Source organism: Oncorhynchus masou, unplaced genomic scaffold (assembly GCF_036934945.1).
Source record: "Oncorhynchus masou masou isolate Uvic2021 unplaced genomic scaffold, UVic_Omas_1.1 unplaced_scaffold_2001, whole genome shotgun sequence".
NCBI classification, from domain to species: Eukaryota; Metazoa; Chordata; class Actinopteri; order Salmoniformes; family Salmonidae; genus Oncorhynchus; species Oncorhynchus masou.
In genome coordinates, this window is record NW_027008491.1 from 49,132 (window position 1) to 74,477 (window position 25,346).

General features: G+C 43.1%; 3 non-coding genes across 3 annotated transcripts; all 3 read right to left on the minus strand.

Moving 5' to 3' along the window:
* Positions 1-8,057: 8,057 nt before the first annotated feature.
* On the minus strand, positions 8,058-8,130 carry trnaa-agc (transfer RNA alanine (anticodon AGC)). The gene has a single exon. It is a non-coding gene; the product is annotated as a tRNA-Ala (tRNA).
* A 1,469-nt stretch (positions 8,131-9,599) lies between these two features.
* Positions 9,600-9,672, minus strand: trnaa-agc (transfer RNA alanine (anticodon AGC)). The gene has a single exon. It is a non-coding gene; the product is annotated as a tRNA-Ala (tRNA).
* A 4,570-nt stretch (positions 9,673-14,242) lies between these two features.
* Positions 14,243-14,315, minus strand: trnaa-agc (transfer RNA alanine (anticodon AGC)). The gene has a single exon. It is a non-coding gene; the product is annotated as a tRNA-Ala (tRNA).
* Between the last annotated feature and the right edge of the window lie 11,031 nt (positions 14,316-25,346).

A 25,346-nucleotide genomic window follows, 5' to 3' on the forward strand; every position in this document is an offset into this window, starting at 1 on the left:
TCAATAAGAAAGGATACTTTTTAAAATGTATTTTTTAAAAGTTTTTTTCATTGTTGTTCAGTAAAGCTTGAAGTAGTGACTTAAACCCAGCTGTCCAGAGCTTCAACAAAATGTGTATTTTTTCATGGTAGTTCTTTTTAAAAGTATGCTTGCTTCAGCTGTCGAAAAGTATTTTTCATGGTAGTTCAGTAAAGGTTGAAGTAGTGACTGCAGTAAGACCAGGGGTGGAAATTGTTGTATTGTTGGGTTCATGTCCAGAGCTACTCCAACAATGTGTGCTGATTGAACCAAACTAAATAGTTGGAGGATGCGGACATCGATCCCACTACCTCTCGCATGCTAAGCGAGCGCTCTACCATTTGAGCTAATCCCCCTGTGCCACCAAAAGAAGTAGGAAATCTCAATGACCGCACTGCCAAATCCCTCGTCAATAAGAAAGGATACTTTTTAAAATGTATGCTTGCTTCAGCTGTCTAAAAGTATTTTTCATGGTAGTTCAGTAAAGGTTGAAGTAGTGACTGCAGTAAAACCTGTGGTGGAAATAGTTGTATTGTTGGGTTCCTGTCCAGAGCAACTCCAACAATGTGTGCTGATTGAACCAAACTAAATAGTTGGAGGATGCTGTCATCGATCCCACTACCTGTCGCATGCTAAGCGAGCACTCTACCATTTGAGCTAATCCCCCTGTGCCACCAAAGAAGTAGGAAATCTCAATGTCCGCACTGCCAAATCCCTCGTCAAAAAGAAAGGATACTTTTTAAAATGTATGCTTGCTTCAGCTGTCGAAAAGTATTCTTTATGGTAGTTCAGTAAAGGTTGAAGTAGTGACTGCAGTAAGACCAGGGGTGGAAATAGTTGAGTTCGTGTCCAGAGCTTCAACAACAATGTGTGCTGATTGAACAAAACTAAATAGTTGTAGGATGCGGACATCGATCCCACTTCCTCTCGCATGCTAAGCGAGCGCTCTACCATTTGAGCTAATCCCCATTTGCCACCAACAAGAAGTAGGAAATTTCAATGACCGCACTGCCAAATCCCTCGTCAATAAGAAAGGATACTTTTTAAAATGTATGCTTGCTTCAGCTGTCTAAAAGTATTTTTCATGGTAGTTCAGTAAAGGTTGAAGTAGTGACTGCAGTAAAACCTGTGGTGGAAATAGTTGTATTGCTGGGTTCCTGTCCAGAGCAACTCCAACAATGTGTGCTGATTGAACAAAACTAAATAATTGGAGGACACGGACATCGATCCAGCTACCTCTCGCATGCTAGGCGAGCGCTCAACCATTTGACCTAATCCCCCTGTGCATCCAGCAAGAAGTAGGAAATCTCAATAACCGCACTGCCAAATCCCTCGTCATTAAGAAAGGATACTTTTTTTTAAAGTATGCTTGCTTCAGCTGTCTAAAAGTATTTTTCATGGTAGTTCAGTAAAGGTTGAAGTAGTGACTGCAGTAAAACCAGTGGTGGAAATAGTTGTATTGTTGGGTTCCTGTCCAGAGCTTCAACAACAATGTGTGCTGATTGAACCGAACAAAATAGTTTGAGGTTGCAGATATCGATCCCGCTAACTCTCGCATGCTAAGCGAGCTCTCTACCATTTGAGCTAATCCCCCTGTGCCTCCAACAAGAAGTAGGAAATCTCAAAGACCGCACTGCCAAATCCCTCGTCAATAAGAAAGGATACTTTTTAAAATGTATGCTTGCTTCAGCTGTCGAAAAGTTTTTTTCATGGTTGTTCAGTAAAGCTTGAAGTAGTGACTGCAGTAAACCCAGTGGTGGAAATAGTTGAGTTCGTGTCCAGAGCTTCAACAACAGTGTGTGCTGATTGAACCAAACTATATAGCTGGAGGATGCGGACATCGATCCCGCTACCTCTCGCATGCTAAGCGAGCGCTCTACCATTTGAGCTAATCCCCCTGTGCCACCAAAAGAAGTAGGAAATCTCAATGACCGCACTGCCAAATCCCTCGTCAATAAGAAAGGATACTTTTTAAAATGTATGCTTGCTTCAGCTGTCGAAAAGTATTTTTCATGGTAGTTCAGTAAAGGTTGAAGTAGTGACTGCAGTAAGACCAGGGGTGGAAATTGTTGTATTGTTGGGTTCGTGTCCAGAGCTACTCCAACAATGTGTGCTGATTGAACCAAACTAAATAGTTGGAGGATGCGGACATTGATCCCACTTCCTCTCGCATGCTAAGCGAGCGCTCTACCATTTGAGCTAATCCCCCTTTGCCTCCAACAAGAAGTAGGAAATCTCAATGACCGCACTGCCAAATCCCTCGTCAATAAGAAAGGATACTTTTTAAAATGTATGCTTGCTTCAGCTGTCTAAAAGCATTTTTCATGGTAGTTCAGTAAAGGTTGAAGTAATGACTGCAGTAAAACCTGTGGTGGAAATAGTTGTATTGTTGGGTTCCTGTCCAGAGCAACTCCAACAATGTTTGCTGATTGAACCAAACTAAATAGTTGGAGGATGCTGGCATCGATCCCACTACCTGTCGCATGCTAAGCGAGCACTCTACCATTTGAGCTAATCCCCCTGTGCCACCAAAAGAAGTAGGAAATCTCAATGTCCGCACTGCCAAATCCCTCGTCAAAAAGAAAGGATACTTTTTAAAATGTATGCTTGCTTCAGCTGTCGAAAAGTATTCTTTATGGTAGTTCAGTAAAGGTTGAAGTAGTGACTGCAGTAAGACCAGGGGTGGAAATAGTTGAGTTCGTGTCCAGAGCTTCAACAACAATGTGTGCTGATTGAACAAAACTAAATAGTTGTAGGATGCGGACATCGATCCCACTTCCTCTCGCATGCTAAGCGAGCGCTCTACCATTTGAGCTAATCCCCATTTGCCACCAACACGAAGTAGGAAATCTCAATGACCGCACTGCCAAATCCCTCGTCAATAAGAAAGGATACTTTTTTAAATGTATGCTTGCTTCAGCTGTCTAAAAGCATTTTTCATGGTAGTTCAGTAAAGGTTGAAGTAATGACTGCAGTAAAACCTGTGGTGGAAATAGTTGTATTGTTGGGTTCCTGTCCAGAGCAACTCCAACAATGTTTGCTGATTGAACCAAACTAAATAGTTGGAGGATGCGGGCATCGATCCCACTACCTCACGCATGCTAAGCGAGCTCTCTACCATTTGAGCTAATCCCCATGTGCCTCCAAAAAGAAGTAGGAAATCTCAATAACCGCACTGCCAAATCCCTCGTCAGTAAGAAAGGATACTTTTTTTTAAAGTATGCTTGCTTCAGCTGTCTAAAAGTATTTTTCATGGTAGTTCAGTAAAGGTTGAAGTAGTGACTGCAGTAAGCCCAGGGGTGGAAATAGTTGTATTGTTGGGTTCGTGTCCAGAGCTACTCCAACAGTGTGTGCTGATTGAACCAAACTATATAGCTGGAGGATGCGGACATTGAACCCGCTACCTCTCGCAAGCTAAGAGAGCGCTCTACCATTTGAGCTAATCCCCCTGTGCCACCAAAAGAAGTAGGAAATCTCAATGTCCGCACTGCCAAATCCCTCGTCAATAAGAAAGGATACTTTTTAAAATGTATGCTTGCTTCAGCTGTCGAAAAGTATTCTTTATGGTAGTTCAGTAAAGGTTGAAGTAGTGACAGCAGTAAGACCAGGGGTGGAAATAGTTGTATTGTTGGGTTTGTTTCCAGAGCTACTCCAACAATGTGTGCTGATTGAACCAAACTAAATAGTTTGAGGATGCGGGCATCGATCACGCTACCTCTCGCATGCTAAGAGAGCTCTCTACCATTAGAGCTAATCCCCCTGTGCCTCCAAAAAGAAGTAGGAAATCTCAATAACCACACTGCCAAATCCCTCGTCAGTAAGAAAGGATACTTTTTTTTAAAGTATGCTTGCTTCAGCTGTCTAAAAGTATTTTTCATGGTAGTTCAGTAAAGGTTGAAGTAGTGACTGCAGTAAGCCCAGGGGTGGAAATAGTTGTATTGTTGGGTTCGTGTCCAGAGCTACTCCAACAGTGTGTGCTGATTGAACCAAACTATATAGTTGGAGGATGCGGACATCGATCCCGCTACCTCTCGCATGCTAAGCAAGCGCTCTACCATTTGAGCTAATCCCCCTGTGCCTCCAATAAGACGTAGGAAATCTCAATAACCGCACTGCCAAATCCCTCGTCAGTAAGAAAGGATACTTTTTTTTAAAGTATGCTTGCTTCAGCTGTCTAAAAGTATTTTTCATGGTAGTTCAGTAAAGGTTGAAGTAGTGACTGCAGTAAGCCCAGGGGTGGAAATAGTTGTATTGTTGGGTTCCTGTCCAGAGCTCCTCCAACAATGTGTGCTGACTGAACAAAACTAAATAATTGGAGGACACGGACATCGATCCAGCTACCTCTCGCATGCTAAGCGAGCGCTCTACCATTTGAGCTAATCCCCCTGTGCCACCAAAAGAAGTAGGAAATCTCAATGACAGCACTGCCAAATCCCTCGTCAATAAGAAAGGATACTTTTTTAAATGTATGCTTGCTTCAGCTGTCGAAAAGTATTTTTCATGGTAGTTCAGTGAAGGTTGAAGTAGTGACTGCAGTAAGACCAGGGGTGGAAATAGTTGTATTTTTGGGTTCGTGTCCAGAGCTACTCCAACAATGTGTGCTGATTGAACCAAACTATATTGTTGGAGGACGCGGACATCAATCCCACTACCTCTCGCATGCTAAGCGCGCGCTCTACCATTTGAGCTAATCCCCCTGTGCCTACAACAAGAAGTAGGAAATCTCAATGACCGCACTGCCAAATCCCTCGTCAATAAGAAAGGATACTTTTTAAAATGTATGCTTGCTTCAGCTGTCTAAAAGTATTTTTCATGGTAGTTCAGTAAAGGTTGAAGTAGTGACTGCAGTAAAACCTGTGGTGGAAATAGTTGTATTGCTGGGTTCCTGTCCAGAGCAACTCCAACAATGTGTGCTGATTGAACAAAACTAAATAATTGGAGGACACGGACATCGATCCAGCTACCTCTCGCATGCTAAGCGAGCGCTCTACCATTTGACCTAATCCCCCTGTGCATCCAACAAGAAGTAGGAAATCTCAATAACCGCACTGCCAAATCCCTCGTCAGTAAGAAAGGATACTTTTTTTAAAGTATGCTTGCTTCAGCTGTCTAAAAGTATTTTTCATGGTAGTTCAGTAAAGGTTGAAGTAGTGACTGCAGTAAAACCAGTGGTGGAAATAGTTGTATTGTTGGGTTCCTGTCCAGAGCTTCAACAACAATGTGTGCTGATTGAACCGAACAAAATAGTTTGAGGTTGCAGATATCGATGACGCTAACTCTCGCATGCTAAGCGAGCTCTCTACCATTTGAGCTAATTCCCCTGTGCCTCCAACAAGAAGTAGGAAATCTCAAAGACCGCACTGCCAAATCCCTCGTCAATAAGAAAGGATACTTTTTAAAATGTATGCTTGCCTCAGCTGTCGAAAGTTTTTTTCATGGTTGTTCAGTAAAGCTTGAAGTAGTGACTGCAGTAAACCCAGGGGTGGAAATAGTCTAGTTTGTGTCCAGAGCTTCAACAACAATGTGTACTGATTGAACCAAACATGGTAGTTGGAGGATGCGGACATCGATCCCGCTACCTCTCGCATGCTAAGTGAGCGCTCTACCTTTTGAGCTAATCCCCCTGTGCCACCAAAAGAAGTAGGAAATCTCAATGACAGCACTGCCAAATCCCTCGTCAATAAGAAAGGATACTTTTTAAAATGTATGCTTGCTTCAGCTGTCGAAAAGTATTTTTCATGGTAGTTCAGTAAAGGTTGAAGTAGTGACTGCAGTAAGACCAGGGGTGGAAATTGTTGTATTGTTGGGTTCGTGTCCAGAGCTACTCCAACAATGTGTGCTGATTGAACCAAACTAAATAGTTGGAGGATGCGGACATTGATCCCACTTCCTCTCGCATGCTAAGCGAGCGCTCTACCATTTGAGCTAATCCCCCTTTGCCTCCAACAAGAAGTAGGAAATCTCAATGACCGCACTGCCAAATCCCTCGTCAATAAGAAAGGATACTTTTTTTTAAAGTATGCTTGCTTCAGCTGTCTAAAAGTATTTTTCATGGTAGTTCAGTAAAGGTTGAAGTAGTGACTGCAGTAAAACCTGTGGTGGAAATAGTTGTATTGCTGGGTTCCTGTCCAGAGCAACTCCAACAATGTGTGCTGATTGAACAAAACTAAATAATTGGAGGACACGGACATCGATCCAGCTACCTCTCGCATGCTAAGCGAGCGCTCTACCATTTGAGCTAATCCCCCTGTGCCACCAAAAGAAGTAGGAAATCTCAATGACAGCACTGCCAAATCCCTCGTCAATAAGAAAGGATACTTTTTTAAATGTATGCTTGCTTCAGCTGTCGAAAAGTATTTTTCATGGTAGTTCAGTAAAGGTTGAAGTAGTGACTGCAGTAAGACCAGGGGTGGAAATAGTTGTATTTTTGGGTTCGTGTCCAGAGCTACTCCAACAATGTGTGCTGATTGAACCAAACTATATAGTTGGAGGACGCGGACATCAATCCCACTACCTCTCGCATGCTAAGCGAGCGCTCTACCATTTGAGCTAATCCCCCTGTGCCTCCAACAAGAAGTAGGAAATCTCAATGACCGCACTGCCAAATCCCTCGTCAATAAGAAAGGATACTTTTTAAAATGTATGCTTGCTTCAGCTGTCTAAAAGTATTTTTCATGGTAGTTCAGTAAAGGTTGAAGTAGTGACTGCAGTAAAACCTGTGGTGGAAATAGTTGTATTGTTGGGTTCCTGTCCAGAGCAACTCCAACAATGTGTGCTGATTGAACAAAACTAAATAATTGGAGGACACGGACATCGATCCAGCTACCTCTCGCATGCTAGGCGAGCGCTCAACCATTTGACCTAATCCCCCTGTGCATCCAACAAGTAGTAGGAAATCTCAATAACCGCACTGCCAAATCCCTCGTCAGTAAGAAAGGATACTTTTTTTAAAGTATGCTTGCTTCAGCTGTCTAAAAGTATTTTTCATGGTAGTTCAGTAAAGGTTGAAGTAGTGACTGCAGTAAAACCAGTGGTGGAAATAGTTGTATTGTTGGGTTCCTGTCCAGAGCTTCAACAACAATGTGTGCTGATTGAACCGAACAAAATAGTTTGAGGTTGCAGATATCGATCCCGCTACCTCTCGCATGCTAAGCGAGCTCTCTACCATTTGAGCTAATCCCCCTGTGCCTCCAACAAGAAGTAGGAAATCTCAAAGACCGCACTGCCAAATCCCTCGTCAATAAGAAAGGATACTTTTTAAAATGTATGCTTGCTTCAGCTGTCGAAAAGTTTTTTTCATGGTTGTTCAGTAAAGCTTGAAGTAGTGACTGCAGTAAACCCAGTGGTGGAAATAGTTGAGTTTCGTGTCCAGAGCTTCAACAACAATGTGTGCTGATTGAACCAAACTATATAGCTGGAGGATGCGGACATCGATCCCGCTACCTCTCGCATGCTAAGCGAGCGCTCTACCATTTGAGCTAATCCCCCTGTGCCACCAAAAGAAGTAGGAAATCTCAATGACAGCACTGCCAAATCCCTCGTCAATAAGAAAGGATACTTTTTAAAATGTATGCTTGCTTCAGCTGTCGAAAAGTATTTTTCATGGTAGTTCAGTAAAGGTTGAAGTAGTGACTGCAGTAAGACCAGGGGTGGAAATTGTTGTATTGTTGGGTTCGTGTCCAGAGCTACTCCAACAATGTGTGCTGATTGAACCAAACTAAATAGTTGGAGGCTTGCGGACATTGATCCCACTTCCTCTCGCATGCTAAGCGAGCGCTCTACCATTTGAGCTAATCCCCCTTTGCCTCCAACAAGAAGTAGGAAATCTCAATGACCGCACTGCCAAATCCCTCGTCAATAAGAAAGGATACTTTTTAAAATGTATGCTTGCTTCAGCTGTCTAAAAGTATTTTTCATGGTAGTTCAGTAAAGGTTGAAGTAGTGACTGCAGTAAGCCCAGTGGTGGAAATAGTTGTATTGTTGGGTTCCTGTCCAGAGCTACTCCAACAATGTGTGCTGATTGAACCAAACTAAATAGTTGGAGGATGCGGGCATCGATCCCGCTACCTCTCGCATGCTAAGCGAGCGCTCTACCATTTGAGCTAATCCCCCTGTGCCACCAAAAGAAGTAGGAAATCTCAATGACCGCACTGCCAAATCCCTCGTCAATAAGAAAGGATACTTTTTAAAATGTATGCTTGCTTCAGCTGTCTAAAAGTATTTTTCATGGTAGTTCAGTAAAGGTTGAAGTAGTGACTGCAGTAAGACCAGGGGTGGAAATAGTTGTATTGTTGGGTTCGTGTCCAGAGCTACTCCAACAATGTGTGCTGATTGAACCAAACTATAGTTGGAGGATGCGGACATCGATCCCACTACCTCTCGCATGCTAAGCGAGCGCTCTACCATTTGAGCTAATCCCCCTGTGCCTCCAAAAGAAGTAGGAAATCTCAATGACCGCACTGCCAAATCCCTCGTCAATAAGAAAGGATACTTTTTAAAATGTATGCTTGCTTCAGCTGTCTAAAAGTATTTTTCATGGTAGTTCAGTAAAGGTTGAAGTAGTGACTGCAGTAAACCAGTGGTGGAAATAGTTGTATTGTTGGGTTCCTGTCCAGAGCTACTCCAACAATGTGTGCTGATTGAACCAAACTAAATAGTTGGAGGATGCGGACATCGATCCCGCTACCTCTCGCATGCTAAGCGAGCGCTCTACCATTTGAGCTAATCCCCCTGTGCCTCCAACAAGAAGTAGGAAATCTCAATAACCGCACTGCCAAATCCCTCGTCAGTAAGAAAGGATACTTTTTTTTAAAGTATGCTTGCTTCAGCTGTCTAAAAGTATTTTTCATGGTAGTTCAGTAAAGGTTGAAGTAGTGACTGCAGTAAAACCAGTGGTGGAAATAGTTGTATTGTTGGGTTCCTGTCCAGAGCTTCAACAACAATGTGTGCTGATCGAACAAAATAGTTTGAGGTTGCAGATATCGATCCCGCTAACTCTCGCATGCTAAGCGAGCTCTCTACCATTTGAGCTAATCCCCCTGTGCTACCAACAAGAAGTAGGAAATCTCAAAGACCGCACTGCCAAATCCCTCGTCAATAAGAAAGGATACTTTTTAAAATGTATGCTTGCTTCAGCTGCCGAAAAGTTTTTTTCATGGTTGTTCAGTAAAGCTTGAAGTAGTGACTGCAGTAAACCCAGTGGTGGAAATAGTTGAGTTCGTGTCCAGAGCTTCAACAACAGTGTGTGCTGATTGAACCAAACTATATAGCTGGAGGATGCGGACATCGATCCCGCTACCTCTCGCATGCTAAGCGAGCGCTCTACCATTTGAGCTAATCCCCCTGTGCCACCAAAAGAAGTAGGAAATCTCAATGACAGCACTGCCAAATCCCTCGTCAATAAGAAAGGATACTTTTTAAAATGTATGCTTGCTTCAGCTGTCTAAAAGTATTTTTCATGGTAGTTCAGTAAAGGTTGAAGTAGTGACTGCAGTAAGACCAGGGGTGGAAATAGTTGTATTGTTGGGTTCGTGTCCAGAGCTACTCCAACAATGTGTGCTGATTGAACCAAACTAAATAGTTGGAGGATGCGGGCATCGATCCCACTACCTCTCGCATGCTAAGCGAGCGCTCTACCATTTGAGCTAATCCCCCTGTGCCTCCAACAAGAAGTAGGAAATCTCAATGACCGCACTGCCAAATCCCTCGTCAATAAGAAAGGATACTTTTTAAAATGTATGCTTGCTTCAGCTGTCGAAAAGTATTTTTCATGGTAGTTCAGTAAAGGTTGAAGTAGTGACTGCAGTAAGACCAGGGGTGGAAATAGTTGTATTGTTGGGTTCGTGTCCAGAGCTACTCCAACAATGTGTGCTGATTGAACCAAACTATATAGTTGGAGGATGCGGACATCGATCCCGCTACCTCTCGCATGCTAAGCGAGCGCTCTACCATTTGAGCTAATCCCCCTGTGCCTCCAAAAAGAAGTAGGAAATCTCAATGACCGCACTGCCAAATCCCTCGTCAATAAGAAAGGATACTTTTTAAAATGTATGCTTGCTTCAGCTGTCGAAAAGTATTTTTCATGGTAGTTCAGTAAAGGTTGAAGTAGTGACTGCAGTAAAACCAGTGGTGGAAATAGTTGTATTGTTGGGTTCCTGTCCAGAGCTCCTCCAACAATGTGTGCTGACTGAACAAAACTAAATAATTGGAGGACACGGACATCGATCCAGCTACCTCTCGCATGCTAAGCGAGCACTCTACCATTTGACCTAATCCCCCTGTGCATCCAACAAGAAGTAGGAAATCTCAATAACCGCACTGCCAAATCCCTCGTCAGTAAGAAAGGATACTTTTTTTTAAAGTATGCTTGCTTCAGCTGTCTAAAAGTATTTTTCATGGTAGTTCAGTAAAGGTTGAAGTAGTGACTGCAGTAAAACCAGTGGTGGAAATAGTTGTATTGTTGGGTACCTGTCCAGAGCTACTCCAACAATGTGTACTGATTGAACCAAACATGGTAGTTGGAGGATGCGGACATCGATCCCGCTACCTCTCGCATGCTAAGCGAGCTCTACCATTTGAGCTAATCCCCCTGTGCCTCCAACAAGAAGTAGGAAATCTCAAAGACCGCACTGCCAAATCCCTCGTCAATAAGAAAGGATACTTTTTAAAATGTATGCTTGCTTCAGCTGCCGAAAAGTTTTTTTCATGGTTGTTCAGTAAAGCTTGAAGTAGTGACTGCAGTAAACCCAGTGGTGGAAATAGTTGAGTTCGTGTCCAGAGCTTCAACAACAGTGTGTGCTGATTGAACCAAACTATATAGCTGGAGGATGCGGACATCGATCCCGCTACCTCTCGCATGCTAAGCGAGCGCTCTACCATTTGAGCTAATCCCCCTGTGCCACCAAGAGAAGTAGGAAATCTCAATGACAGCACTGCCAAATCCCTCGTCAATAAGAAAGGATACTTTTTAAAATGTATGCTTGCTTCAGCTGTCTAAAAGTATTTTTCATGGTAGTTCAGTAAAGGTTGAAGTAGTGACTGCAGTAAGCCCAGGGGTAGAAATAGTTGTATTGTTGGGTTCGTGTCCAGAGCTACTCCAACAATGTGTGCTGATTGAACCAAACTAAATAGTTGGAGGATGCGGACATTGATCCCACTTCCTCTCGCATGCTAAGCGAGCGCTCTACCATTTGAGCTAATCCCCCTTTGCCTCCAACAAGAAGTAGGAAATCTCAATGACCGCACTGCCAAATCCCTCGTCAATAAGAAAGGATACTTTTTAAAATGTATGCTTGCTTCAGCTGTCTAAAAGTATTTTTCATGGTAGTTCAGTAAAGGTTGAAGTAGTGACTGCAGTAAGCCCAGGGGTGGAAATAGTTGTATTGTTGGGTTCGTGTCCAGAGCTACTCCAACAGTGTGTGCTGATTGAACCAAACTATATAGCTGGAGGATGCGGACATCGATCCCGCTACCTCTCGCATGCTAATAGAGCGCTCTACCATTTGAGCTAATCCCCCTGTGCCACCAAAAGAAGTAGGAAATCTCAATGTCCGCACTGCCAAATCCCTCGTCAATAAGAAAGGTTACTTTTTAAAATGTATGCTTGCTTCAGCTGTCGAAAAGTATTCTTCATGGTAGTTCAGTAAAGGTTGAAGTAGTGACTGCAGTAAGACCAGGGGTGGAAATAGTTGAGTTCGTGTCCAGAGCTTCAACAACAATGTGTGCTGATTGAACAAAACTAAGTAGTTGGAGGATGCGGACATCAATCCCAATACCTCTTGCATGCTAAGCGAGCACTCTACCATTTGAGCTAATCCCCCTGTGCCACCAAAAGAAGTAGGAAATCTCAATGACAGCACTGCCAAATCCCTCGTCAATAAGAAAGGATACTTTTTAAAATGTATGCTTGCTTCAGCTGTCTAAAAGTATTTTTCATGGTAGTTCAGTAAAGGTTGAAGTAGTGACTGCAGTAAGACCAGGGGTGGAAATAGTTGTATTGTTGGGTTTGTTTCCAGAGCTACTCCAACAATGTGTGCTGATTGAACCAAACTATATTGTTGGAGGACGCGGACATCAATCCCACTACCTCTCGCAGGCTAAGCGTGCGCTCTACCATTTGAGCTAATCCCCCTGTGCCTACAACAAGAAGTAGGAAATCTCAATGACCGCACTGCCAAATCCCTCGTCAATAAGAAAGGATACTTTTTAAAATGTATGCTTGCTTCAGCTGTCTAAAAGTATTTTTCATGGTAGTTCAGTAAAGGTTGAAGTAGTGACTGCAGTAAAACCTGTGGTGGAAATAGTTGTATTGCTGGGTTCCTGTCCAGAGCAACTCCAACAATGTGTGCTGATTGAACAAAACTAAATAATTGGAGGACACTGACATCGATCCAGCTACCTCTCGCATGCTAGGCGAGCGCTCAACCATTTGACCTAATCCCCCTGTGCATCCAACAAGTAGTAGGAAATCTCAATAACCGCACTGCCAAATCACTCGTCATTAAGAAAGGATACTTTTTTTTTAAAGTATGCTTGCTTCAGCTGTCTAAAAGTATTTTTCATGGTAGTTCAGTAAAGGTTGAAGTAGTGACTGCAGTAAAACCAGTGGTGGAAATAGTTGTATTGTTGGGTTCCTGTCCAGAGCTTCAACAACAATGTGTGCTGATCGAACCGAACAAAATAGTTTGAGGTTGCAGATATCGATCCCGCTAACTCTCGCATGCTAATCGAGCTCTCTACGATTTGAGCTAATCCCCCTGTGCCTCCAACAAGAAGTAGGAAATCTCAAAGACCGCACTGCCAAATCCCTCGTCAATAAGAAAGGATACTTTTTAAAATGTATGCTTGCTTCAGCTGCCGAAAAGTTTTTTTCATGGTTGTTCAGTAAAGCTTGAAGTAGTGACTGCAGTAAACCCAGTGGTGGAAATAGTTGAGTTCGTGTCCAGAGCTTCAACAACAGTGTGTGCTGATTGAACCAAACTATATAGCTGGAGGATGCGGACATCGATCCCGCTACCTCTCGCATGCTAAGCGAGCGCTCTACCATTTGAGCTAATCCCCCTGTGCCACCAAAAGAAGTAGGAAATCTCAATGACAGCACTGCCAAATCCCTCGTCAATAAGAAAGGATACTTTTTAAAATGTATGCTTGCTTCAGCTGTCTAAAAGTATTTTTCATGGTAGTTCAGTAAAGGTTGAAGTAGTGACTGCAGTAAGACCAGGGGTGGAAATTGTTGTATTGTTGGGTTCGTGTCCAGAGCGACTCCAACAATGTGTGCTGATTGAACCAAACTAAATAGTTGGAGGATGCGGACATCGATCCCACTTCCTCTCGCATGCTAAGCGAGCTCTCTACCATTTGAGCTAATCCCCCTGTGCCTCCAACAAGAAGTAGGAAATCTCAAAGACCGCACTGCCAAATCCCTCGTCAATAAGAAAGGATACTTTTTAAAATGTATGCTTGCTTCAGCTGCCGAAAAGTTTTTTTCATGTTTGTTCAGTAAAGCTTGAAGTAGTGACTGCAGTAAACCCAGTGGTGGAAATAGTTGAGTTCGTGTCCAGAGCTTCAACAACAGTGTGTGCTGATTGAACCAAACTATATAGCTGGAGGATGCGGACATCGATCCCGCTACCTCTCGCATGCTAAGCGAGCGCTCTACCATTTGAGCTAATCCCCTGTGCCACCAAAAGAAGTAGGAAATCTCAATGACAGCACTGCCAAATCCCTCGTCAATAAGAAAGGATACTTTTTAAAATGTATGCTTGCTTCAGCTGTCGAAAAGTATTTTTCATGGTAGTTCAGTAAAGGTTGAAGTAGTGACTGCAGTAAGACCAGGGGTGGAAATAGTTGTATTGTTGGGCTCGTGTCCAGAGCTACTCCAACAATGTGTGCTGATTGAACCAAACTAAGTAGTTGGAGGATGCGGACATTGATCCCACTTCGTCTCGCATGCTAAGCGAGCGCTCTACCATTTGAGCTAATCCCCCTGTGCCTCCAACAAGAAGTAGGAAATCTCAATGACCGCACTGCCAAATCCCTCGTCAATAAGAAAGGATACTTTTTAAAATGTATGCTTGCTTCAGCTGTCTAAAAGTATTTTTCATGGTAGTTCAGTAAAGGTTGAAGTAGTGACTGCAGTAAAACCTGTGGTGGAAATAGTTGTATTGCTGGGTTCCTGTCCAGAGCAACTCCAACAATGTGTGCTGATTGAACCAAACTAAATAGTTGGAGGATGCGGGCATCGATCCCGCTACCTCTCGCATGCTAAGCAAGCGCTCTACCATTTGAGCTAATCCCCCTGTGCCTCCAAAAGATGTAGGAAATCTCAATGTCCGCACTGCCAAATCCCTCGTCAAAAGAAAGGATACTTTTTAAAATGTATGCTTGCCTCAGCTGTCGAAAAGTTTTTTTATGGTTGTTCAGTAAAGCTTGAAGTAGTGACTGCAGTAAGACCAGGGGTGGAAATAGTTGAGTTCGTGTCCAGAGCTTCAACAACAATGTGTGCTGATTGAACAAAACTAAGTAGTTGGAGGATGCGGACATCGATCCCACTTCCTCTCGCATGCTAAGCGAGCGCTCTACCATTTGAGCTAATCCCCATTTGCCACCAAAGAAGTAGGAAATCTCAATGACCGCACTGCCAAATCCCTCGTCAATAAGAAAGGATACTTTTTAAAATGTATGCTTGCTTCAGCTGTCTAAAAGCATTTTTCATGGTAGTTCAGTAAAGGTTGAAGTAACTGCAGTAAAACCTGTGGTGGAAATAGTTGTATTGTTGGGTTCCTGTCCAGAGCAACTCCAACAATGTTTGCTGATTGAACCAAACTAAATAGTTGGAGGATGCGGACATCGATCCCACTACCTCACGCATGCTAAGCGAGCTCTACCATTTGAGCTAATCCCCTGTGCCTCCAACAAGAAGTAGGAAATCTCAATAACCGCACTGCCAAATCCCTCGTCAGTAAGAAAGGATACTTTTTTTTTAAGTATGCTTGCTTCAGCTGTCTAAAAGTATTTTTCATGGTAGTTCAGTAAAGGTTGAAGTAGTGACTGCAGTAAGCCCAGGGGTGGAAATAGTTGTATTGTTGGGTTCGTGTCCAGAGCTACTCCAACAGTGTGTGCTGATTGAACCAAACTATATAGCTGGAGGATGCGGACATCGAACCCGCTACCTCTCGCATGCTAAGAGAGCGCTCTACCATTTGAGCTAATCCCCCTGTGCCACCAAAAGAAGTAGGAAATCTCAATGTCCGCACTGCCAAATCCCTCGTCAATAAGAAAGGATACTTTTTAAAATGTATGCTTGCTTCAGCTGTCTAAAAGTATTTTTTCATGGTAGTTCAGTAAAGGTTGAAGTAGTGACTGCAGTAAGACCAGGGGTGGAAATAGTTGTATTGTTGGGTTTGTCCAGAGCTACTCCAACAATGTGTGCTGATTGAACCAAACTAAATAGTTGGAGGATGCGGACATCGATCCCGCTACCTCTCGCATGCTAAAGAGCTCTCTACCATTTGAGCTAATCCCCCTGTGCCTCCAAAAAGAAGTAGGAAATCTCAATAACCACACTGCCAAATCCCTCGTCAGTAAGAAAGGATACTTTTTTTTAAAGTATGCTTGCTTCAGCTGTCTAAAAGTATTTTTCATGGTAGTTCAGTAAAGGTTGAAGTAGTGACTGCAGTAAGCCCAGGGGTGGAAATAGTTGTATTGTTGGGTTCGTGTCCAGAGCTACTCCAACAGTGTGTGCTGATTGAACCAAACTATATAGTTGGAGGATGCGGACATCGATCCCGCTACCTCTCGCATGCTAAGCGAGCGCTCTACCATTTGAGCTAAACCCCCTGTGCCTCCAATAAGACGTAGGAAATCTCAATAACCGCACTGCCAAATCGCTCGTCAGTAAGAAAGGATACTTTTTTTAAAGTATGCTTGCTTCAGCTGTCTAAAAGTAATTTTCATGGTAGTTCAGTAAAGGTTGAAGTAGTGACTGCAGTAAGCCCAGGGGTGGAAATAGTTGTATTGTTGGGTTCCTGTCCAGAGCTCCTCCAACAATGTGTGCTGACTGAACAAAACTAAATAATTGGAGGACACGGACATCGATCCAGCTACCTCTCGCATGCTAAGCGAGCGCTCTACCATTTGAGCTAATCCCCCTGTGCCACCAAAAGAAGTAGGAAATCTCAATGACCGCACTGCCAAATCCCTCGTCAATAAGAAAGGATACTTTTTTAAATGTATGCTTGCTTCAGCTGTCTAAAAGTATTTTTCATGGTAGTTCAGTAAAGGTTGAAGTAGTGACTGCAGTAAGACCAGGGGTGGAAATAGTTGTGTATTTTGGGTTCGTGTCCAGAGCTACTCCAACAGTGTGTGCTGATTGAACCAAACTATATATTTGGAGGATGCAGACATCGATCCCGCTACCTATCGCATGCTAAGCGAGAGCTCAACCATTTGAGCTAATCCCCCTGTGCCTCCAACAAGAAGTAGGAAATCTCAATGACCGCATTGCCAAATCCCTCGTCAATAAGAAAGGATACTTTTTAAAATGTATGCTTGCTTCAGCTGTCTAAAAGTATTTTTCATGGTAGTTCAGTAAAGGTTGAAGTAGTGACTGCAGTAAAACCTGTGGTGGAAATAGTTGTATTGCTGGGTTCCTGTCCAGAGCAACTCCAACAATGTGTGCTGATTGAAAAAAACTAAATAATTGGAGGACACGGACATCGATCCAGCTACCTCTCGCATGCAAGGCGAGCGCTCAACCATTTGACCTAATCCCCCTGTGCATCCAACAAGTAGTAGGAAATCTCAATAACCGCACTGCCAAATCCCTCGTCATTAAGAAAGGATACTTTTTAAAATGTATGCTTGCTTCAGCTGTCTAAAAGTATTTTTCATGGTAGTTCAGTAAAGGTTGAAGTAGTGACTGCAGTAAAACCAGTGGTGGAAATAGTTGTATTGTTGGGTTCCTGTCCAGAGCTTCAACAACAATGTGTGCTGATTGAACCAAACAAAATAGTTTGAGGTTGCAGATATCGATCCCGCTACCTCTCGCATGCTAAGCGAGCTCTCTACCATTTGAGCTAATCCCCCTGTGCCTCCAACAAGAAGTAGGAAATCTCAAAGACCGCACTGCCAAATCCCTCGTCAATAAGAAAGGATACTTTTTAAATGTATGCTTGCTTCAGCTGTCGAAAAGTTTTTTTCATGGTTGTTCAGTAAAGCTTGAAGTAGTGACTGCAGTAAACCCAGTGGTGGAAATAGTTGAGTTCGTGTCCAGAGCTTCAACAACAGTGTGTGCTGATTGAACCAAACTATATAGCTGGAGGATGCGGACATCGATCCCGCTACCTCTCGCATGCTAAGCGAGCGCTCTACCATTTGAGCTAATCCCCCTGTGCCACCAAAGAAGTAGGAAATCTCAATGACAGCACTGCCAAATCCCTCGTCAATAAGAAAGGATACTTTTTAAAATGTATGCTTGCTTCAGCTGTCGAAAAGTATTTTTCATGGTAGTTCAGTAAAGGTTGAAGTAGTGACTGCAGTAAGACCAGGGGTGGAAATTGTTGTATTGTTGGGTTCGTGTCCAGAGCTACTCCAACAATGTGTGCTGATTGAACCAAACTATATAGCTGGAGGATGCGGACATCGAACCCGCTACCTCTCGCATGCTAAGAGAGCGCTCTACCATTTGAGCTAATCCCCCTGTGCCACCAAAAGAAGTAGGAAATCTCAATGTCCGCACTGCCAAATCCCTCGTCAATAAGAAAGGATACTTTTTAAAATGTATGCTTGCTTCAGCTGTCGAAAAGTATTCTTTATGTAAGGGATTTCACCCCCGTAGTGGACAAAAATGAATGGCAAGTTATTGGCATAGGACAAACCATGTACACATTGGCCAATACCACCCAAAGCGGCGTTGATTCATGCAAAGTTTACTTCTATTGCCATATGGGTATTGCCAGTTGTAACACTTCAAAAATCCAACAGGTGGCGATTGCACTCCACCATGGTTTTTCATATTGGTATTGGACTCCAAGTCAACATCCAAAAGCCAAATTTTGAAAAAACGAATTTTTTGAAAAAAACGTATCACCCCTTAAAAAAGTGCTTTCTGGACCGTTTTTCGAAATTCTTTCGCTTTTTTTGACAATTACACATGTATAAGAACTGTATGAAAATACTTTTGTCCAATTATATTATCATAATTTTTTTAATTTTTTTACTTGCGCATATTGCATATGTTTTGTCCATTTGCAATATGATTTCATAGGAAGTCAGAAGTCAAAAGTCAAAAATTCTTAAATTTCATAAAAAACTTCACACACCCCTAAAAAAGTGCTTTCTGGACCGTTTTTCGAAATTTTTTCGCATTTTGTGTCAGTTACACACGTATAAGAACTGTATCAACATACTTTAGTCATATTTTATTATCATTGTTTTTTTTTTTTTTTTTTACTTGCGCATATTGCATGTGTTTTCTCCATCTGCAATATGATTTCATAGGAAGTCAGAAGTCAAAAGTCAAAAATTATAAAATTTCATAAAAAACTTCACACACCCCTAAAAAAGTGCTTTCTGGACCGTTTTTCGAAATTTTTCGAATTTTGTGTCAGTTACACACGTATAAGAACTGTATCAACATACTTTAGTCATATTTTATTATTATAATAATGTTTTTGTTTTTTTTAGCTTGTGCATAAGGCATATGTTTTGTGTGGGCCAAATGTCATAAGAAATTTGACATGCTCAAAAATCCTTCAGAAATGCAAAATTGACTGGCCTGATGAACTCGGGATGGCCGGGCAGTGATTGTTGTTCCTTTCAATCACTCGTGGTGTTGATTTCATCATGTCCATTTGTTTATGTTTTCTCACTTTTGCAAAGTCACTGTGCATTTGCCATATGGTTAACTGGGCAGTCACCATCACCAATTTGTCATGCCATAAAAATCATGCAGGAATGCCAAATTGACTGGCCCGATGACCTCAGGATGGCTGGGCAGTGATTTTGGTACCTCTCCATGGCTCGTTTGGGTTGATTTCAGAATGTCGCTTTTGGTGATGGTACCTCACTGTTAAAACATATTGCAAATGTTCCTTACTTTTGCAAAGTCACTGAAAATTTTTGCAGGAATGCCAAATTGACTGGCCCGATGACCTCGGGATGGCTGGGCAGTGATACTGGTACCTCTCCATCACTCGTTAGGGTTGATTTCAGAATGTCCATTTGGTGATTTTTCTCACTCTTTCAAAGTCACTGTGCATTTGCCATATGGTTAACTGGGCAGTCACCATTACCAATTTGTCATGCTATAAAAATCACGCAGGAATGCCAAATTGACTGGCCCGATGACCTCGGGATGGCTGGGCAGTGATACTGGTACCTCTCCATTGCTCTTTTGGGTTGATTTCAGAATGTCGCTTTTGGTGATGGTACCTCACCGCTTAAACATATTGCTAATGGACAAGAGTCACCTGCAAGTCACTGTCCATCAGTCAATTTGATATCATTCAAAGCTAACTATTGGAGGCACTGTCAGTCTCTACGCACCCCAATGATACGTCCCTCCATCCATGTTGTGTATCTGTGTGATTTAGTTTTCCTTTGAATTTTTATGGGAAAAATGACTGATTTACAGTTCATGGGGGTTGCCTAATCATATATATGAAGTTTTGGAAAGATCTGATATTTTTAACCCCTCCAAACAGCCCATGAGACACCAATTATGGCACTTCCGGTTGGCACAGGAAGCTGTAACTCAACATACATCCTCATTGGGCTATTCCATTAGAGAATCCTGAGTTTTAAGTCTTTACCATTAAAACTGACTGATTTACACAGGGTTCAATGCACTATGTCCATCAAATTGCAGGCAGTGTATGGGTATACACTTTTAGGGCGATTTGAACCACTTCCGGTTGGTCCAGGAAGCTTAGAATCGACACAGGTAGACCTTATAGTGGTCTGATGGACTGGTACCAAAGACAGGTTCATACAACATTCATAACCCATATAGACTCCAGGTTGTATTTAGTGGAGCAGCCAATATATTCCTATGGGGAGAGAAGTCAATGAACACTGTTTTTATGTAAACACCTTCTTTTGACTGTGAAGGGTTAATGTCACACGGTCAAGGATAGGCTTGGACAGATCAGGAGGACCTTAGGAACAGTCCTGTGGTTGAATTGTCTTTCTAAACCTAACGGTTCCGCCGCTGTCACCCAAAATCAAATGACGTACTGGTGAAGGCTTCATATTGGGCCTATTTTTCTCATGGTCGCCGCGCTCAGACCGAGCGAGCTACGGTCAAGCGGGGCACCTCGTTGGACTCGGCACAGTCTGGACACTATGGTGATGCCATTGTTTGTGTTGATTTCAGAATGTCCATTTGGTCATGTTTTCTCACTTTTGCAAAGTCACTGTGCATTTGCCATATGGTTAACTGGGCAGTCACCATCACCAATTTGTCATGCCATAAAAATCATGCAGGAATGCCAAATTGACTGGCCCGATGACCTCAGGATGGCTGGGCAGTGATACTGGTACCTCTCCATGGCTCGTTTGGGTTGATTTCAGAATGTCGCTTTTGGTGATGGTACCTCACCGCTTAAACATATTGCAAATGTTCCTTACTTTTGCAAAGTCACTAAAAATTCTTGCAGGAATGCCAAATTGATTGGCCCGATGACCTCGGGATGGCTGGGCAGTGATACTGGTACCTCTCCATGGCTCGTTTGGGTTGATTTCAGAATGTCGCTTTTGGTGATGGTACCTCACTGTTAAAACATATTGCAAATGTTCCTTACTTTTGCAAAGTCACTGAAAATTTGTGCAGGAATGCCAAATTGACTGGCCCGATGAACTCGGGATGGCTTGGCAGTGATTCTGGTACCTCTCCATCACTCGTTTGGGTTGATTCCAGAATGTCCATTTGGTCATGTTTTCTCACTTTTGCAAAGTCACTGTGCATTTGCCATATGGTTAACTGGGCAGTCACCATCACCAATTTGTCATGCCATAAAAATCATGCAGGAATGCCAAATTGACTGGCCCGATGACCTCAGGATGGCTGGGCAGTGATACTGGTACCTCTCCATCGCTCGTTTGGGTTGATTTCAGAATGTCGCTTTTGGTGATGGTACCTCACTGTTAAAACATATTGCAAATGTTCCTGACTGGGGGTACTTTTGCAAAGTCACTGAAAATTTGTGCAGGAATGCCAAATTGACTGGCCCGATGACCTCAGGATGGCTGGGCAGTGATACTGGTACCTCTCCATTGCTCGTTTGGGTTGATTTCAGAATGTCGCTTTTGGTGATGGTACCTCACTGTTAAAACATATTGCAAATGTTCCTTACTTTTGCAAAGTCACTGAAAATTTGTGCAGGAATGCCAAATTGACTGGCCCGATGAACTCGGGATGGCTTGGCAGTGATTCTGGTACCTCTCCATCACTCGTTAGGGTTGATTCCAGAATGTCCATTTGGTGATTTTTCTCACTCTTTCAAAGTCACTGTGCATTTGCCATATGGTTAACTGGGCAGTCACCATTACCAATTTGTCATGCCATAAAAATCATGCAGGAATGCCAAATTGACTGGCCCGATGACATAGGGATGTCTGGGCAGTGATACTGGTACCTCTCCATCGCTCGTTTGGGTTGATTTCAGAATGTCGCTTTTGGTGATGGTACCTCACCGCTTAAACATATTGCTAATGGACAAGAGTCACCTGCAAGTCACCGTCCATCAGTCAATTTGATATCATTCAAAGCTAACTATTGGAGGCACTGTCAGTCTCTACGCACCCCAATGATACGTCCCTCCATCCATGTTGTGTATCTGTGTGATTTAGTTTTCCTTTGAATTTTTATGGGAAAAATGACTGATTTACAGTTCATGGGGGTTGCCTAATCATATATATGAAGTTTTGGAAAGATCTGATATTTTTAACCCCTCCAAACAGCCCATGAGACACCAATTATGGCACTTCCGGTTGGCACAGGAAGCTGTAACTCAACATACATCCTCATTGGGCTATTCCATTAGAGAATCCTGAGTTTTAAGTCTTTACCATTAAAACTGACTGATTTACACAGGGTTCAATGCACTATGTCCATCAAATTGCAGGCAGTGTATGGGTATACACTTTTAGGGCGATTTGGACCACTTCCGGTTGGTCCAGGAAGCTTAGAATCGACACAGGTAGACCTTATAGTGGTCTGATGGACTGGTACCAAAGACAGGTTCATACAACATTCACAACCCATATAGACTCCAGGTTGTATTTAGTGGAGCAGCCAATATATTCCTATGGGGAGAGAAGTCAATGAACACAGTTTTTATGTAAACACCTTCTTTTGACTGTGAAGGGTTAATGTCACACGGTCAAGGATAGGCTTGGACAGATCAGGAGGACCTTAGGAACAGTCCTGTGGTTGAATTGTCTTTCTAAACCTAACGGTTCCGCCGCTGTCACCCAAAATCAAATGACGTACTGGTGAAGGCTTCATATTGGGCCTATTTTTCTCATGGTCGCTGCGCTCAGACCGAGCGAGCTACGGTCAAGCGGGGCACCTCGTTGGACTCGGCACAGTCTGGACACTATGGTGATGCCATTGTTTGTGTTGATTTCAGAATGTCCATTTGGTCATGTTTTCTCACTTTTGCAAAGTCACTGTGCATTTGCCATATGGTTAACTGGGCAGTCACCATCACCAATTTGTCATGCCATAAAAATCATGCAGGAATGCCAAATTGACTGGCCCGATGACATAGGGATGTCTGGGCAGTGATACTGGTACCTCTCCATCGCTCGTTTGGGTTGATTTCAGAATGTCGCTTTTGGTGATGGTACCTCACCGCTTAAACATATTGCAAATGTTCCTTACTTTTGCAAAGTCACAAAAAATTCTTGCAGGAATGCCAAATTGACTGGCCCGATGACCTCGGGATGGCTGGGCAGTGATACTGGTACCTCTCCATGGCTCGTTTGGGTTGATTTCAGAATGTCGCTTTTGGTGATGGTACCTCACTGTTAAAACATATTGCAAATGTTCCTTACTTTTGCAAAGTCACTGAAAATTTGTGCAGGAATGCCAAATTGACTGGCCCGATGAACTCGGGATGGCTTGGCAGTGATTCTGGTACCTCTCCATCACTCGTTTGGGTTGATTCCAGAATGTCCATTTGGTCATGTTTTCTCACTTTTGCAAAGTCACTGTGCATTTGCCATATGGTTAACTGGGCAGTCACCATCACCAATTTGTCATGCCATAAAAATCATGCAGGAATGCCAAATTGACTGGCCCGATGACCTCAGGATGGCTGGGCAGTGATACTGGTACCTCTCCATCGCTCGTTTGGGTTGATTTCAGAATGTCGCTTTTGGTGATGGTACCTCACTGTTAAAACATATTGCAAATGTTCCTTACTTTTGCAAAGTCACTGAAAATTTGTGCAGGAATGCCAAATTGACTGGCCCGATGACCTCAGGATGGCTGGGCAGTGATACTGGTACCTCTCCATTGCTCGTTTGGGTTGATTTCAGAATGTCGCTTTTGGTGATGGTACCTCACTGTTAAAACATATTGCAAATGTTCCTTACTTTTGCAAAGTCACTGAAAATTTGTGCAGGAATGCCAAATTGACTGGCCCGATGAACTCGGGATGGCTTGGCAGTGATTCTGGTACCTCTCCATCACTCGTTAGGGTTGATTCCAGAATGTCCATTTGGTGATTTTTCTCACTCTTTCAAAGTCACTGTGCATTTGCCATATGGTTAACTGGGCAGTCACCATTACCAATTTGTCATGCCATAAAAATCATGCAGGAATGCCAAATTGACTGGCCCGATGACATAGGGATGTCTGGGCAGTGATACTGGTACCTCTCCATCGCTCGTTTGGGTTGATTTCAGAATGTCGCTTTTGGTGATGGTACCTCACCGCTTAAACATATTGCTAATGGACAAGAGTCACCTGCAAGTCACCGTCCATCAGTCAATTTGATATCATTCTGACACCAAACGGATACAAACTGACACCAAACCCACTTTTCCCAACTCATTTAGGAGCCAAGTATAACATACTTCAGAGCTGGCCCAAAATTCACAAGGCCTTCGGTACAAAACATTAAAAAACCATAAAACACATAGTTACTTTCTAGCTGCGGGGCCAGTTCGGACATTATGTGTAGTCCTATGTGAGGCGACCCCGAATCCCGAGTTTCGGCCCGATAGGTCATTTGGTGTCCGAGTAAAAGCCTAATTGGTGCTGAAAATCCACTTTTTTCAATGCCTTGCTACGGGGTCCTTGAATGAGCTATCGGACCGAGATGTTGGGTTCTGTCTCTATGGGCCGAGACGGTCACAATGCACCTAGTCTTGTGTCTCTGGGACATTTCTAAATGTCGCCATTTTCGTAATGGTCAAAATGAATTGAAGTCATTGCAAATGTTCGACGCTGTTTCTCGGTCCGAGAACCTCCTAGAGCGCCGTAACTCACCACGCACTATCTACCTGAGGTCTAGAACAGGATTCTAAAGTTTCGGAACTCTAGGTCTGACGGTTCTTTTTTAGCTCGAACAAAGCTAACTATTGGAGGCACTGTCAGTCTCTACACACCCCAATACGTCCCTCCATCCAAGTTGTGTATCTGTGTGATTTATTTTTCCTTTGAATTTTTATGGGAAAAATGACTGATTTACAGTTCATGGGGGTTGTCTAATCACACATATGAAGTTTTGGACAGATCTGATTTTTTTAACCCTTCCAAACAGCCCCTGAGTCACCAATTATGGCACTTCCGGTTGGCACAGGAAGCTATAAATACACACATGTCTTGACTGACATAGAAACCTAGGGAATCCTGAGTTTTAAGTCTTTAAGTTGAGAATTGACTGATCTACACAGGGTTGAATAATGCAGAGGCCTCGGCACCTTTCGAGGTGATGTACATCCAAATACCTTTTGGGTCAATTAACCACTTCCGGTTGCTCCAGGAAGCTTAGAATCGACACAGGTAGACCTCATAGTGGTCTGATGGAATGTCATAGAAGACAGGTTCATACAGCATTCATAACCCATAAAGACCCCAGGTTGTATTTAGGGGAGCAGGCAATGTATTCCTATGGGGAGAGAAGTCAATGCACACTGTTTTTTTGTAAACACCTTCTTTTAACTGTGAAAGGTTAATGCCACACAGTCAAGGTTAGGCTTGCACAGATCGGGAGGACCTTAGGAACAGTCCTGTGTTTGAATTGTCCTTCTAAACCTAACGGTTCCGCCGCTGTCACCCAAAATCCAATGACATTGTGGTGCAGGCATCATTGTGG